Below are 14,794 nucleotides of genomic sequence, written 5' to 3' on the forward strand. Positions count from 1 at the left end.
CTGCGCCACCAGGGAGGGCCTCATTATATATTTTTAATAAAAGCTTCCTGGGTGGTTTTGTCTTACTCTAGTCACTAGGTCTACTACCGATAGAAATCAAAGGAGTTCCTTTTTATTTATTTATTTTGACCATGATAGAAATTCTTTTATTTTTCCTGGAATACTATAAAAACATAAAAAAGAGCACTTTCTGTGATGAACAATAAATTCTGTGGTTTATGAGACATGAAACACCATAAACTCTTTTGAAAAGATAATTTTACTGGAAACAATATATTTGGAAACTAACTTGCCATCTCAATTGCCAAACCCCAGCCTGCTAATCCCCTAGAGAAATAAATGGGGAATGAGGCTTTGTGGTACAACTGACAGCCAACATTTCACAGAATGGTTTGCCCAGGACAGGTCATCTGCGCACAGCAGCTAGTTCAAAGTTGGAATGGAACCTGCTTGGTTACCCTCTTCCAGAGGGGCACAGTCCCACTTTACAGCTAAGTAACTGGAGCTTAGAAATAACATGGGCAGCAAGAGAGGGAGCTGGATTCAAGCTCAGGTCCTTTGCAGTTTCATTCTTGCAGACCTTGGGTGTCACACAGCTACCAGGGTGCAAAAGGGCCATTGTAAACCACTTTCAATGAACTTGAACTTAGATCCAGACAGGCAGAGAAAACAGGCAATCCTTCCTCCAAGAGCCTTTCCTAGGCTCCCTTGCCAATCCTTTCATACAAGCCATGCTCTTTTGAGGAAAGGCTGAGACTGTAGAATTATAAGAACCACATAAAATATGCAAATTTGCCTTGAATCCTGTTGCATCAGTACTCTAAAGCCCTAAAGTCCCATGGACCCTCAGAAAAATTAGACCACACCAAACAGACAAAACAAAATTAAGGAATAAGTGTTCATCAAATAAAGTTTATAATGAATGGAAAATAGAATAGAGAAAAGTATTCAACATCTGCTACCCAGAGACTGTATTTAATGAACATTGACTTAGAGTCAGATAGATGTAGACAGATTAGATAACGGACAGCTATAGGTCGGTAGACATAATCATGACATTAGATAACTAGGGATAATTCCTAACATGTAGTTTATAATATTATACCTTTTGCTTTTCTACTTAATGTTTAAACATGTTGATTTCCCTATGCCTCGAAGCAGTCTCCTTGGATCTTACTTAAAACTCTATCAAGGAGGTCCTCCCTGGTGGCGCAGCGGGTTAAAGCACAGCACTGAGAGGCTAAAGCCACTTCCGCATGAGTTCGATTCCCGCCTGCCCCGGAGAAGACCACATGGCATGCCAGACCTCTCCTGACCCGCCCGCTGCTCCCCTCAGCAGTGTACTTCGTAGATCTGCCTGTTCTGCTCCCCACTCTGTCTCTGGTGAAGCCTCTCGCCGCCCCTGCACCTCTGGCCTGTACCCCAGTTCTGTATGCATAAATAAATAAATCTTTAAAAAAAAAACTATCAAGGAAATGTCTGTGAATTCATCACCTTGTGTTGTATGGATCACATCTAGTTGCTTATTGCTCTAAGCAATTCTCTAGTGAACCACTTTGTAAACAAAGCTTTTTAGAGAATTTCACAATGACATTAGGATACACCCCGAGAAGAGAACTCTAGGTCTACTGGGCAGAAACACCACACCGTGGCCAACTGGCTTCCTGAGTCTGTAGAAACTGAGTCCCATCAGCAACACACTTCCTGTCCTGTCTGTAGTGCACATCTTTGGGATTGGAGAGGAAACTGAAAGACCCCAAGAAAACCCACATGATCCTGGGGAGACAGTGACCCTACCCAGAATAGGGTTTTCTATCATTGTTACAATAAAACATTTCCAATCCCTCCCCGTAGAGTTTTGGCCATACCTCTCCGTGCAAAATTCCAGTGGACACACAATTTGTGAGAGCTCAGCAGAGGTCAAACTAAGTGCCAGGTTAAGTATGTTAACCTCTATGACCCAGTAAACCAGGGCAGAGAGAGAAGCGAGCTTCTTGTGCTCAGAGACAGCTTTTTGTTTTGCTGTAATGAGTGAGCTGGGGCTTTGGGACCCATTCTGACAGCTGCTGGTCCAAGGGGCTCTGGGCCAGTCCTGCATTGGCTGGGAAGAGGTCTTCTTTTAAACTACACATCAGACCTGCCATATTTTAGTCAACTACTCTGACCTGTCCTTTCACCATTGAGTCCAAGAGAGTGAATTGGTAAAATACACACATATTAAGAAGTGAATAAAGTGGTGGAGTGAGTTTCATGCAACATTTACACTATGCTGGTCCAACAGGAGATACATGTGGAAACTACTAAAAACAGATTTCCAATGCAACACAAATACAGAAAGCAATTTTCATGATTCCACATATCAGTTTGCTCCTTTGGAAGTGAACCCCAACATGTCAAGAAAGCCAAGCCACATTTTACTAGGAAAATCTTCCTTCTTCCTCCTCCCCACCCTTCTCTAGCAACCTTCTGGCTCGACAGCCGGCTGATGGCTTTTTTGCACAATCTAATCAGGGACAGGCCACCCAGACCAACTTTTCCCGATAGTGATGAATTAATAGCCACGTTGGTGTGGGGGCCAGTGTTTGGTAAAAGGTAAGTGGGCTAATTATTTCTTTATTGCCACGTGTTCTGTAGCTCTTGGATGCCTTGTTTACTTGCTTGCTGGTAAGTTTTTACAACCTTATTCTGCCCAATAGTGTTCTTCTTTAAGGACTCATTTCTGAAATACAACTTTTGGACTTTGGACAGCCGTAAAGTCACTCTTGCGCTTAGGGAGTTGATGCTTCCTTATAAATTGATCAAGTTTGGCTTTTAAAGGCATTAATACAGCAAAGTCCCTTTACATATATTGTGCAAAATCCGCTTGGGTTCTAACCTCCAAGATAGTCATTTTCACACATATTTGCACATTACAAGGACCTGAAGTGTTCATAAAGCAGGGATGAGACTAGGTCTCAGCCTCCAAATTCTGATTCAATTGGTCCAGGTGCATTGGAGCATTGAGAGTTTAAAGGACATTCCAGCTAAGTGGGACCCAATCTGGGAATTGCTCAGAACCCCTATTCTAAGATCACACTTGTTTATATTCCAAGGAGGAAATGCATAGTCAGGGCCATAACAGTGGGATCTCGCACATGGTCATGAAGCCCTGCTATCTGATAGATGGGCCTCATGCTAGGCTCTCTGGCAATGACAGTGATGAATGAGATAATGTCCCCACTCTGCAGGCACTTTCAAGATGGAGACCAAGTGGAAAAGTCTACAAGGTAGCATGAGAGAAGGGGGGGGGGGGTGCCAGGAAAGTATATAGAACAGGGCCAGCACCAGGGGCCCACATGATGTTGCCCAGAATGTGGCTCTGGAATGGGAACTTCCAGGGTGCCAACAGTGCATCAGGAAGAAAATCAAGAAAGACTACAAAGCAATGAGATCCCAGGGCAAGGACAATGTCTTGTTGGACACTGTATAAAAAAGCAGCGTAATTCTGACAGGATAGATGACCTGATATCAGCACGTGTTTAAAGAATAAATAAATGGTCTGATTTGTAGTGTAAGATTCTAAAACAAAAGCAAAAGGTGTGGAAAGTTATGTCTGAGCCCAATCTTTCAAGTCTGGAAAGTTCTTTTGCTCAGGGAGCTGAGCTGTTCATCAGGAAATACATCTGGGGCAGATGCAGGTGATGCTTTGGTCAGAGCAAAAGGATGGAGGTGGTTTAGGAAGAGTTCAGGAGGAGGTGAGTGAAGATTTGAACTAGGCCAGGGCAAGTGGGGGTAAAATGGAAAGTTGTGCTAAGAGTTCTTCTCTAATATGCTTAGGAAAGAAAGCTTACTTGAACATAGCTCATCTGTATCCTCTCCTACCATTCCAGCATAGAGGCCCTCCAAGGTCATGGGTAGCTGGCCTAACACTCAAGGCAGGATATGCACATATACAGCATCTGATGCTCCCTGGCCTTTCCCAGCCAGCCCCCCATTGCATTCTCAGAGCCCTCCTACAGTAGCATATAATGGGGACCATTTACTGAATATCCACTATGTGCCAGACTAAAGCAGATCCATTTGCGAAGTCCACCCAATTTTGGCAATGCATTCACAGCCCTGGTGGAAATAGAGGGGATGTAAGAGGAACTAAATTTGAATTTTACCCCTCATTATTTCCTTAGGGGAATTATTAATGATTGCAGGGCTTTTCTCATTTGTAAGTCAGATGATAAAAGGGTCTGTCTTATTTCCAGAGCTCATGGAGGCAACACACAGCCACCTGCACAACAAGGGGGTATTACTGCCATGCAGCATTTCCCATTCAATTCCTCCTACCCTGGCAGGTCACCCAGGTCCATGATCATGCCCCAAGACTGGAGCCCCAGGCCCGGAGAAAAGCAGCATTTGTTCAGTCTTCTCAGCACCCTTAAGTGCTCAGAGAGTCTATCAACCAGAAATAAAAGATGTGGTGCCGCTTGGGTGTGGTTTGCTGAGTTCTGCTCCCCGCCTCCCCCACCCTCCAGCCCACCAGCCCCAAGAAGGGCTCTCTGCAAGAGCAGACTCAGGTGCCAACTGGGGAGAGGCTTGTTTCCCTCCAGCTTGAGGGGAAAAAGTACCAACAACTCTCTTCCCAGGAGGCTCTTGATCTAACTGACTCAACAAGTTTGATTACCTCTTGTGTACACTCCAATCTAGAGATGACACAAATCCATCTTAAATTTTCTCCCTCCTACATAATAATCATCTCCTCTAATATGGCTAATCCAGAAAACGGTTGACTAATTTTTTAATAGAAATTCACTTTTTAAACAGTTAATCATTGAATGTCAACACACACTAAATAAGGAGAGGATAGATTAGGATGAGCGATCTCTCTTTTCCCAGAAGGTGAGATATACTCAGGTGTCCCTTCTTCTAGGGACACTAACTCCATCATGAGGGTGCCACCCTGATGAACGGCCCCAATCCTAATTACCTCCCAAAGGCCCCAGCTCTTACTGTCATGACACTGAAGGTCAGGGCTTCAGTGTATGAATCTTGGAGAACACAAACGTTCAGTCTGTAACAGTACATCTCCCATTTTACAGATGGGAACACAGAGCTTTGAAAAGGCAAGATAACTTGCTAAAAGTCATTAAGCTGGCAAGAGCAAGCATTAGAAGTTGAACCACCACCTCCCCCATAACCACCATTCTTTCTACCACAACCACTGTTCTTTGCTATTCCAACAGGTAGCAAAGATGTCATCCTTAGAAGCATTCAGTAAAGATATGAAAAGTTACTCAACTTTACTAGCTATCTGAGAGTACTCATTAAAATGACAGAAGATTTCCTTTTTCAATCATCAGATGGGCAAAATTTAAAAGATTAATAACACTCAGTGTCATTGAGAGAAGGGAAGGGTATGCTTTTAAAGACTACTTGTGGGAACACACAACGGTGGACTGTTCAGAGGGTAATTTGGCAGTATCTATAAAAAATGTTAAATGTGCATTCCTTTTGACCAGCATTTTCATGCTACCTCAAGGAAATATGTCCAAGTGGCTTAAAGAGGTAGATACACTGTACTTTCTGGTAAAATGAAACACTGGTAGCAGCATATCACCTATTAATGGGGAGCAGCAAAAGAATCATGCTGTGTTAAGAATGGAGTTGATTCACATATTCTAAATACAGAGCACATTTTTATTCACAAATCTGTATAGTATTTATGGAACCAAAAAAAAAATCCCACTATGATGTCTATATTATATATCTATACATCTATAGTTGCATTTAAAATAGTCAAGGACATACACTTGCTGTATTGGGTTTGGTTTTTTTGTTTTTGTTATTGTTTTTGTTTTGCTGTATTGGTTGAGCTTTCATAATTAGAATACATTCCTTTCATTGTTTGTATAACTATACTAAATAAATACACCCATATATAAATACAAACATGCAAAATATTTTTTCTCCTCTAAAATAGCTTCTTAGGGTACACAGCATAGAATTATAGCCTCAACATTTTTTTTTAAGATTTTATTTATTATTCATACAGAACTAAGGTACAGGCCAGAGGTGTAGGGGTGGAAGAGGATTCACCAGAGACAAAGTGGGGAGCAGAACAGGCAGATAGATAAAGTACACTGCTGAGGGGATCCATGGGAGGGTCAAGAGATGACTGCTGTGCTCTGTAGATCACCTCCGGGGTGGGGTATTGAACTCACACTGAAGTGGCTGGCTCACTTGCAGTGCTACCCTTTAACCCACCGCACCACCAGGGAGGGCCCATGCCTCAGCAATCTAAATGAAAAAGCAGAGAACATCAGCAGAGAAAGAGTTCTTTGGAGGTAGCAGAAGAGGTTCGTGAAAGGGCAGGACTATAGTCTCGGGCCTCTGACTTTAGACCCTGTGTTCTGAGGATGACAACACTGCTTCATTCAGTCTCCGCCATCTATGTGCCATCTTGATGTGATCTAAGAAAGTCAAGTACCAGTTCTCACACCAGAATCTCCATGTCGTAAAGAACTAGAAAGTTTCAAAGTACTTCTTTTGTTTTCAAATCACTGCTGGTGCAAAGGGCCAGATTCCTCTGAATCGCCACTGGAAACCCACAGGTCCAGTGTTGCAAAGAGCTTCTCTGATGTTCCATCAGATTTCCAACCAAATAAATCTCATTTTGCTGATGTCTATAAAGTCTGACTTTATAGAAGAGACTTCTCCTACAACTCTGTCTTTAATAAAAGGGGAAAGAAGTGGAACTACTAATTTAGTTTCTTTAAAAGGCATGTATTTTCATGCACATTAAGTCCATCTGTTGGTGAAATGGATGCCTTTGCACAGTGTATAATTTGATAAAACCCAAAAGAACTCAGAGCTCCCAGCTTGAAGCAGAAATAGAGAAAGTGGCTGGGAACCTGACTAAAGTGGAGAAATCCACCAAACACTATTTTTAGAACCCAAAACTGATCTATAAAAGAAAGTCCATCCTGGAGAAAGATTGGTATTCTCAGCATGTGCAATGCTGATAGGCACATTTTCAACTGCTTTAAGGACCACGATCAAAGGGCCCCCTGTCTCTGCCACTTATTTATTGGGGATTTCGTTTTCAGGTGCTGTGCAAACCTACACACCTCACTTCCCACCATCGCATCATCCCGGCCCCCCTGCCGACTACAGAGAGCTTACAGACTCCCAGTCTTCACCACTTACTTTGCCAGTAAAAAGTGTGTTAAAATTTGAAATGTTGACATTTAAAACTTGGCGTTTCATATTAAAAGTCAGACATTTCACAGAAAATAAAAAACCAGAAATCAGGATTATGATTTTTCTTGAATCGTCAGAAGACTCTTGGATTCAAATGCCTGCACAGCATTAATGAGCTGATGCCCAGTAGTGGGCAGGCAGAGTGTCAACAGTGTTCACTTCCTGCTTTGCTGCAATCCCCACCTGCACCTGCCTGGCCCCTGTGAGACACTTGCAGTTGCAACAGCCGGTTTGAGAGGAGGAAAGTCTGAACTTCTCATAAAGGCATTCAAGGTCCCCCACCACTGGCTTTTGACCAGCACCTCCAGCTTTATCTTTCCTAGTTCTTTACCTGTTTATTTAGTCAATAAGCCTTCATTGATTGCTAGCATGTACCAGATTGCATGTCAGGTGGACGTGGAGATTAACAGGATGCAAGTCTCAGTGGCAAAGGCACACACAAGCTAGGACAGTACAAACAGGACTGACTCATAGGGGAATCACCAGGGCAGTACAGTATCCTTCCTGAGCCTAGAAACTGTGGGGCTGTTAGTACTTCCAGGCCTAAAGGGAAAAGCTGCATACCTAGAGCCTTGCAGAAAAAGGACTAAAAGGAATCACCTGTTTTCACTCTCCTCTCTACCTGCTCAGGGGACAGAAGCAGAGTCAGAAGCAAAGGTCTCTTGATGCTACTATTCTAGCATCTTCTAAGAGTTTTCATGGGCTGTGAAGCCAGATAGCATAGGTTCAAATTTCACCTATGACCGTTACTAGCTCAGTACCTAAAGGCAGGTACTTAACATCTCTGAATCACAGTTTCCTTCTCTACAGATTGGGACTCCTAACACAGGTCACTGAGTTATCGGGGGAGACAAGACATATATAATCCGTGGAAGCACACACCCACTGCTTGGCATAGAGGAAGTGCTCAAAGAAGTTAGTTATTAATAATACTATTGACCTCAAACAATAAGGGTTTGAACTGTGTAAGTCTGCCTACACCTGGATTTTTTTTCTATTTGAGGATTCTAGGTTCATAAATTCAATGAAGTGCAGGATGTTGGTTGGGTGAATCTAGGTGCAAAACCCATAGACATGAGGGGCCAGCTCCAAGCTGTACTCAAATTTTCTACTAACATCCAATGCCTGGGCCCTTGATCCTCTTGTTTTGCTTAGAGGCCAACTGTAGGGCCCTCCCTGGTGGCACAACAGGTTAGGATGTAGCACTGCAAGCTGGTTGCAGCCACTTCAGTGCCGGTTCGATCCTCAGCCCCAGAGGTGACCCACATGGCGCGGCAGACCTCTCCTGGCCCACCCGCTGCTCCCCTCAGCAATGTACTTCGTGGATCTGCCTGATCTGCTCCCTACTGTCTCTGGTGAAGCCTCTCTCGCCGCCCCTACACCTCTGGCTTATACCCAGTTCTGTAAGAATAAATAAATCTTAAAAAAAAAAAAAAAAGGCCAACTGAATTCTACTTTCTTCAAACTTTCATGACGCATCATTATCCTCATCTTGTCAAAGAAAAGCTGAGATTCTGAGATGCCCCTATGATCACACAATACCTTAATAGTGGACCCAGGATGGTAAAACGTAGTTGTGCTTGACCTCTTTCCACTGGCCAAAACTTTGATGTTAGTAGATATTGTGGCTGATAGCCTCAACAGATGCTTCTATTCTGTTACAGATAATTTTTGAAATAAGGGAAGGGATATTTTCATTATTTCATATTTTAAAGGAAAAAAATAATAATTAGAAAGATGTTGCCCTTGTTATTAAAACAAGTTTCCCCCAGGTCACTTTGGTGCCTGTGTAGGAGAGGAGAGTGGATGGAGGCTCCCTGAAGCTTTGGCATGGAAAGCTTACTTCTGCCTTCATTCAAGACTTTTTATACACCTAGGCAACAGGGCTTCTGAGATTCAACTGCTGCCTTGAACTCTGTCAGAGGAAAAAAATCAGCAAAAAGGGAATACAACATCTGTTTTCACCCCATGACTAGGAACTCATTCCTAGAACAGTTCTCATTCTTAACCAGCAGGGTATTTTGTCATGAGTAACAATATCCATCCGTTGCTACTTGGCCTCCTCTGCACTTTGCTGATAAGACAGTAATGAATGTGCTGATGTGCATTTCCAGGAACTGCAGCTTCTCCCTGGCTCAGGCCAGCACTGCCGCCTTCTCTGTGGCAGGTGGCAGAGCCCTGTGCAGGCAGGGTCTTCCCCCGGCCAGACAAGTCATTGTTCTTGGGGCTTCTGTCCCTCCCACCCACCTCTCTCTATCCCTCAGGCAGGGGCTGTCCACTCCTGCAAACAAGTATCAAACATCTTTGTCCTTGACTACTGACTGGGTCTCTGGTTGGTTAGGGTGAAGGACCCTCTCAGCTAGCTTCTGCATCTCCCAGGCCTGGGGAGAGAGAACACACCCTTGGTCCCCCAATGTCTTGGGGGAGGCATTGTTACTTAGCCCTGGGGTGACCTTAAGCAGGTCCCTCATTTCTCTGCACCTCCACAAGAGCTACTATTTCTAGAACACTTAGCACTAGGCAGAGTCTAGTTATTTTTCTTTGCCTATGTTTCAACATTGAATAACATGATACAAATGTAACTTTATTTTTAAAATAATTTTGGGTTTTGGTTTTTTTTTTTTTTGCAAATAGATTATCAGAATTCCAAAATGTCTTGCATCAGTTTACTGAAAAGATAAGCAAAGGTTACTTCCAAAGGATGTCTAGGATTAATAAAAACTATAAAATTTATGTGAAATAAATTGAGTTATAATTGTGACACACCTTTTGTATCAACGATAACTATGCTCTATGGTTAGCTTCAATAATAATTCCATTATCTTTAGCTACTTCCATTATCTTTATCATTATCTTTGTCTGAGAGTGGTTGTTCAAGAAAGTGAATGAAGATCAAAGAACAAAAGTTGATAGAAATTTAAAGATTGTGGGTTTGCTCAAAGGTATCTTAAATGACTTGGTTTAATAAAACATGCAAATATCAGAACTATAAATAAGCAATAACTCATTAAGATTTGGACCAAAATATAGAGTCAATTTGTATTTTAACCACTTAGCTAATTTACATGTGGGTGATTAGTTTACTGTTACCCTATTTTACAGATAAAGAAACTAAGCCCCAAGTGTTTATATAGTTCACCTAAGATCAGACATAGCCAGGATTTGAACCTGAGCCCTCAGGCACCAGGAGGTTTCACACTTACCCCAAGCTAGTAGTCTTCCAACACCATGGTCTTAAGACCCCTTGACAGTCTTCAAAATTACTGAGGATGCCAAAGAAGTTTTCTTTCTGTATTATCTCAATCACCATAATAGAAATTAAACCTGAGAAGTGTTTCGAGCTCAGGAACACACAACATATTTTTCCTTAGTCATCAGAGCAACAATGTCATCACACAACAGGTAGCCTCCAGAAACAGACGAGAACAATAATGAAAAAAAGCAAATAGCATAGCAGCAATGTTATGAAAGTCGCCGTGTCCTTGAGTCCTCCTGAGTGGTCACCAGGGGCTTATAGGGCTTCCCCGGGTCACACTTAGCCACTGCACTGCACTGCACTGATGCCGTTCCTTGGCAAGCACATGCCTAAGAGTATCTTCCCTACCTTTCTCAGGGTATCAACGGAATCAGTAAATATTTACTGAGTATCCACGATGTATGAGGCACAACTCTGGGCTTAGGAATACAGCACAGACTTACTAACCCATTCCTGCCTTCAAGAAGCTTCAACCTGGTAGAGGAGATAGGCACTAAACCAAATAACCTTTCAAGAAGTAATTTCAAGGCATTAAAATAAGGAGAAAAGAAAACTATTGAAACACAATGGAACCATAAATCAGAGACACGACAGTTTTTTAGAAGTCAAGAAAGGTTTTCCTGAGGAAATGGAAGATCTTGCTGAGGACGTCAGAAATTATGCTTTGCAATTAGGCAGTATCCTAAAAGGTCCAGCTTGCTCCTTCTCCTTCTGTCTCTGAAGCCACCTAGATAAATCATGACTGCTCTCAAGGCACACCTTGAGAGATGGGAGAAATCAGTGGCCAGGCAGAGAGGAGGCAAGTGGTAGAGTGCAAAGGACTCTGGATTTGACGTCCAGTCCTGATCTCCGGCCCTCCCCTTCCAATACACGTATCCCTTGTCAAGACTCTCTTGTGGGTTCTCAGCATCCTTAGCTGTTCTTGTGAAGAACAGAACACCTCTCTTGTGTGGTTAGGGTGATGACCAATTTGAGTTGATGTGTGGAAAAGCGCCTTGTGAATGGGTAACACATAAAGCAACACACAAATATAAAATATTAGCCAAGTCTAGCAATAGTGCTGATCTTTAATTAGAATCGCACTATTAAATATATAGGCTGGAGTAGCTTCATCAATGTTGCCCTCTGTCTTGTGTTCAACTCCATGCTCACGTGTAGACCATTTCAAAGTCTGTAATATTTTGTTTTGTTCCTTTTCTAAACCCAGAGCCACACACATGAAAGGAACAGATGTAATGTCATAAGGCAAAGTCTTGGTAATCAGGTTTATCTTTGCACATCTTGTTTATTACCTTTGAAATGAGAAGTTTCTTATGGGGTCCACTGAAGTGTTTGATAAAAGACCCATTTACTGAGCGTCAGCCACAGGGATCTCATCCCAGCTCAGCCACTGATTCACCTGGGCTTTTAAAGGAGTTTCTTCTCTTGTCTTGGTCACAGTTTTCACATCTGTGAAATGGGAGGCACTGGAAGTTCTTAAATTTACCACTGTTTTTCAGATATATTGACTATACATATATGTACATATCTCTCTATATGTGTATCTATACATATGAATATATTGAATATGTATATTGACTATATCAATATTTCTCAAATACTTCTTTATGTCACTGTATCTTCCCTATGGGAGATAAATTTAGGAATCACAGGCTTAAGAGAAAAATCACTTAGTAAAGAGGGCCATCCCTTTTCCATTCCCTTTTAATCCTTCAGATTACACATCAAAGAGGAATTTTCACCTTGGTTTTGGTGTGTCCTCACCAATTCTGCACACTTGTTACTTTAGCTGAGAATATGACTTTGGCAGGCAAGAATGTTTCGCTGGAATTTAATTTCACCCTTTTGCTACCATCATGAGGATGCCTTGGTGAATTCTACTATAGCAAGTAGTTTTGTTTTTGTTTTCATGTCTCACAGTGATAAAGTTTCCTTTGTAAATAAAGTCATTTTAGTTTCAAAAAGCAAGTTATGAAAAAAACGCAGGAGATGTTACAGGAAGCCATAACTATGGCAACAATCACAGTCGTGTCACCAGGTGAGGGAACGCTGTGTGCTGACGTCTGAGCTCACTTCCTTCACTCAGCCGTGCCTGTGAATGGCTGTTACGAAATGTTCTCCCTTCCTTTCATGCCTCTGTTATCCAGACTCCCCAGTGCTGAAGTTGTGCTAAACAGACTTTATTCCAGGCCCAGCAACCCAGGAATTTTTCTGCCATAGGGAAAAGAATAATAGGTAGACTTTCCAGGAATAAGACTACTAAGAGAAAGAAGAGGGATTTGCCACAGCTTTAGCTGAAGTCAAAAGAAATTGCTGTAACCATGACATCAGCGCGTTGCTCCTCTGCGTATGGTGAGCTGAGGGATCCTCACCAAGCACCCCCAGCTATGATTTCTGACTTGATCTTACAGGTAAAGAAACAGGGGCTCAAAAAAGGACTTCATCCCCACACCTAAACAGGGGTAGAATGAAGACTTTAAACCTCCATATATTGTCACCCAAATTTTGCTCTTTCAACTACAAAGAAGCCAAAGAAGGTTTAGACCTAACTTGGGAAGATGGACACAGACTTTAGCTAAAAATATGCTAAAATTATGTTTATGAGTGACTATGCAGCTCAGCCCCTACTTCAGAGCTCCTATTTTGTTGCTAATAAATTAACAACCTGTGGCTGAAACTTTGTGTATGTCTATATGTTGATAAGAGTTCTATCTTCTTACTGTTGTGCCCTGAACTCTTCTTGAAGGCTTTCGACACATATTAACACAAACAGCTAAAATTCCCATCAGAAATTTTACCTTACCCTCCCCGTGGCCCCCCCAGTAAATGATTTTTCCTTCAAACTTGCCTTGATTCTCAGTATTTTCATTAAATTTCTTAAATTAGGAGAAGTGACACTGCTGGGCTTTAAAATAAGCATTTCTGTCATTGTTAGTGAAATGAAACATCTTCCCATCTGTTCACTGACCATTGAGGTTTAGATTTGAATGTCATGTTCAAGTCCATTTTGATTTTTCAATATTTTATATAGTCATGCCTCAGGATAAAGGGAAATTTCCCAGAAGCTTCTGGAATGCCCTGTGCCCCTAATTTTAACAAGAGTTGTGTTGGGAATGCTCACAAAATCTCGTCTCCACCTTAGCAGGACAGAGGCATCACCACTCGTGCTGAGAGCCCTTGGCTCAGAGCTCTGGGTCCTATGTCTCCACCAAGCCCTGTTCCACCTGTCTCAGTAAGGATTGTCCAGCCTGCCCAATGTGTGGGGCTACCCCTGCTGGGACATGCTCTGTGACTCTACTCCCACTGCCCTGCTTATTTACGGAAGAAGTGACTATCTTTGACTTTCATGTTAAACAAAGTTATTTACAATTGGAAAAGTGATCTTATTCTTCCTTCCTTCCTTTTTAATAACTCCTCCCTGTCCTTCCATCCCTCCCAACCCCACCAGCCATCCTGGGTTTCAAAGAACGCAGGTGTGCAGAGGGAGAAGAAATTATTCTGCCTCAGGCCCTTAACTAGCTCCATAACAACCAGAGGTGATGTCCCTGATAGGTCTGTAAAAGAACATCCGCAGATATAAGAAGGAAACTACAAACCCTGAAGTGTAACCTCAGAGTTGTTTTTAACCAAAAAAAAAAAAGTAACTGGAAAGGTTAATTTCTTATGGGCTTCCTCATAATTATGGTGATGATGATATTGGAAAAAAATTTCACTTTTCATCTTGGGTGGGCAGATGGTTAAGATGAATTTCATTTTGTTGAATAGACAGGAAGTTGAAATTCCTGCAAACCAATCATTGCTTGAAAATGTACATGCAAGCGTGAAAGGGCAATGGGCAAAATACTGCAAGTAAGCTCTGAGCAGGTTCATGGAATGTGCTTTATTCCAGAAAAGGAGGAGTCACACCTTTTCACTTTGGCTTCCCTTCACGTGCCAAGTCCATACTTTCAGACTCAGCCACACACCACACCCATGATGGTCATTGAAAGTGAGCAGCAAACACGTAGAATTAATGTGTCATCTTGTGCAACCCTCTCCAGCACCCCCTCTTTCTGAAGTCCTGATCCCATTCACTGCTCTCTTCTACCTACCCATAAGTTCTGCTTTTCCTGATCATCTGCTGAGCTTTCTGACTTTGCCTAATCTTGTGTTCTGATCACTACTCCTGATGCCTCAGTCATCCTAATCCTACCCTGCCAACCCTCACCCTCTGCCAATGCCTCTCTAAAGTAAGAGAGGGGGGCCCTCCCTGGTGGCACAGTGGGTTAAAGCACAGCACTGTGAAGCTGTCCAAAGCCACTGCAGCAT

Source organism: Condylura cristata, unplaced genomic scaffold (assembly GCF_000260355.1).
Source record: "Condylura cristata isolate star-nosed mole 26May11 unplaced genomic scaffold, ConCri1.0 scaffold00006, whole genome shotgun sequence".
Classification (NCBI taxonomy): Eukaryota; Metazoa; Chordata; class Mammalia; order Eulipotyphla; family Talpidae; genus Condylura; species Condylura cristata.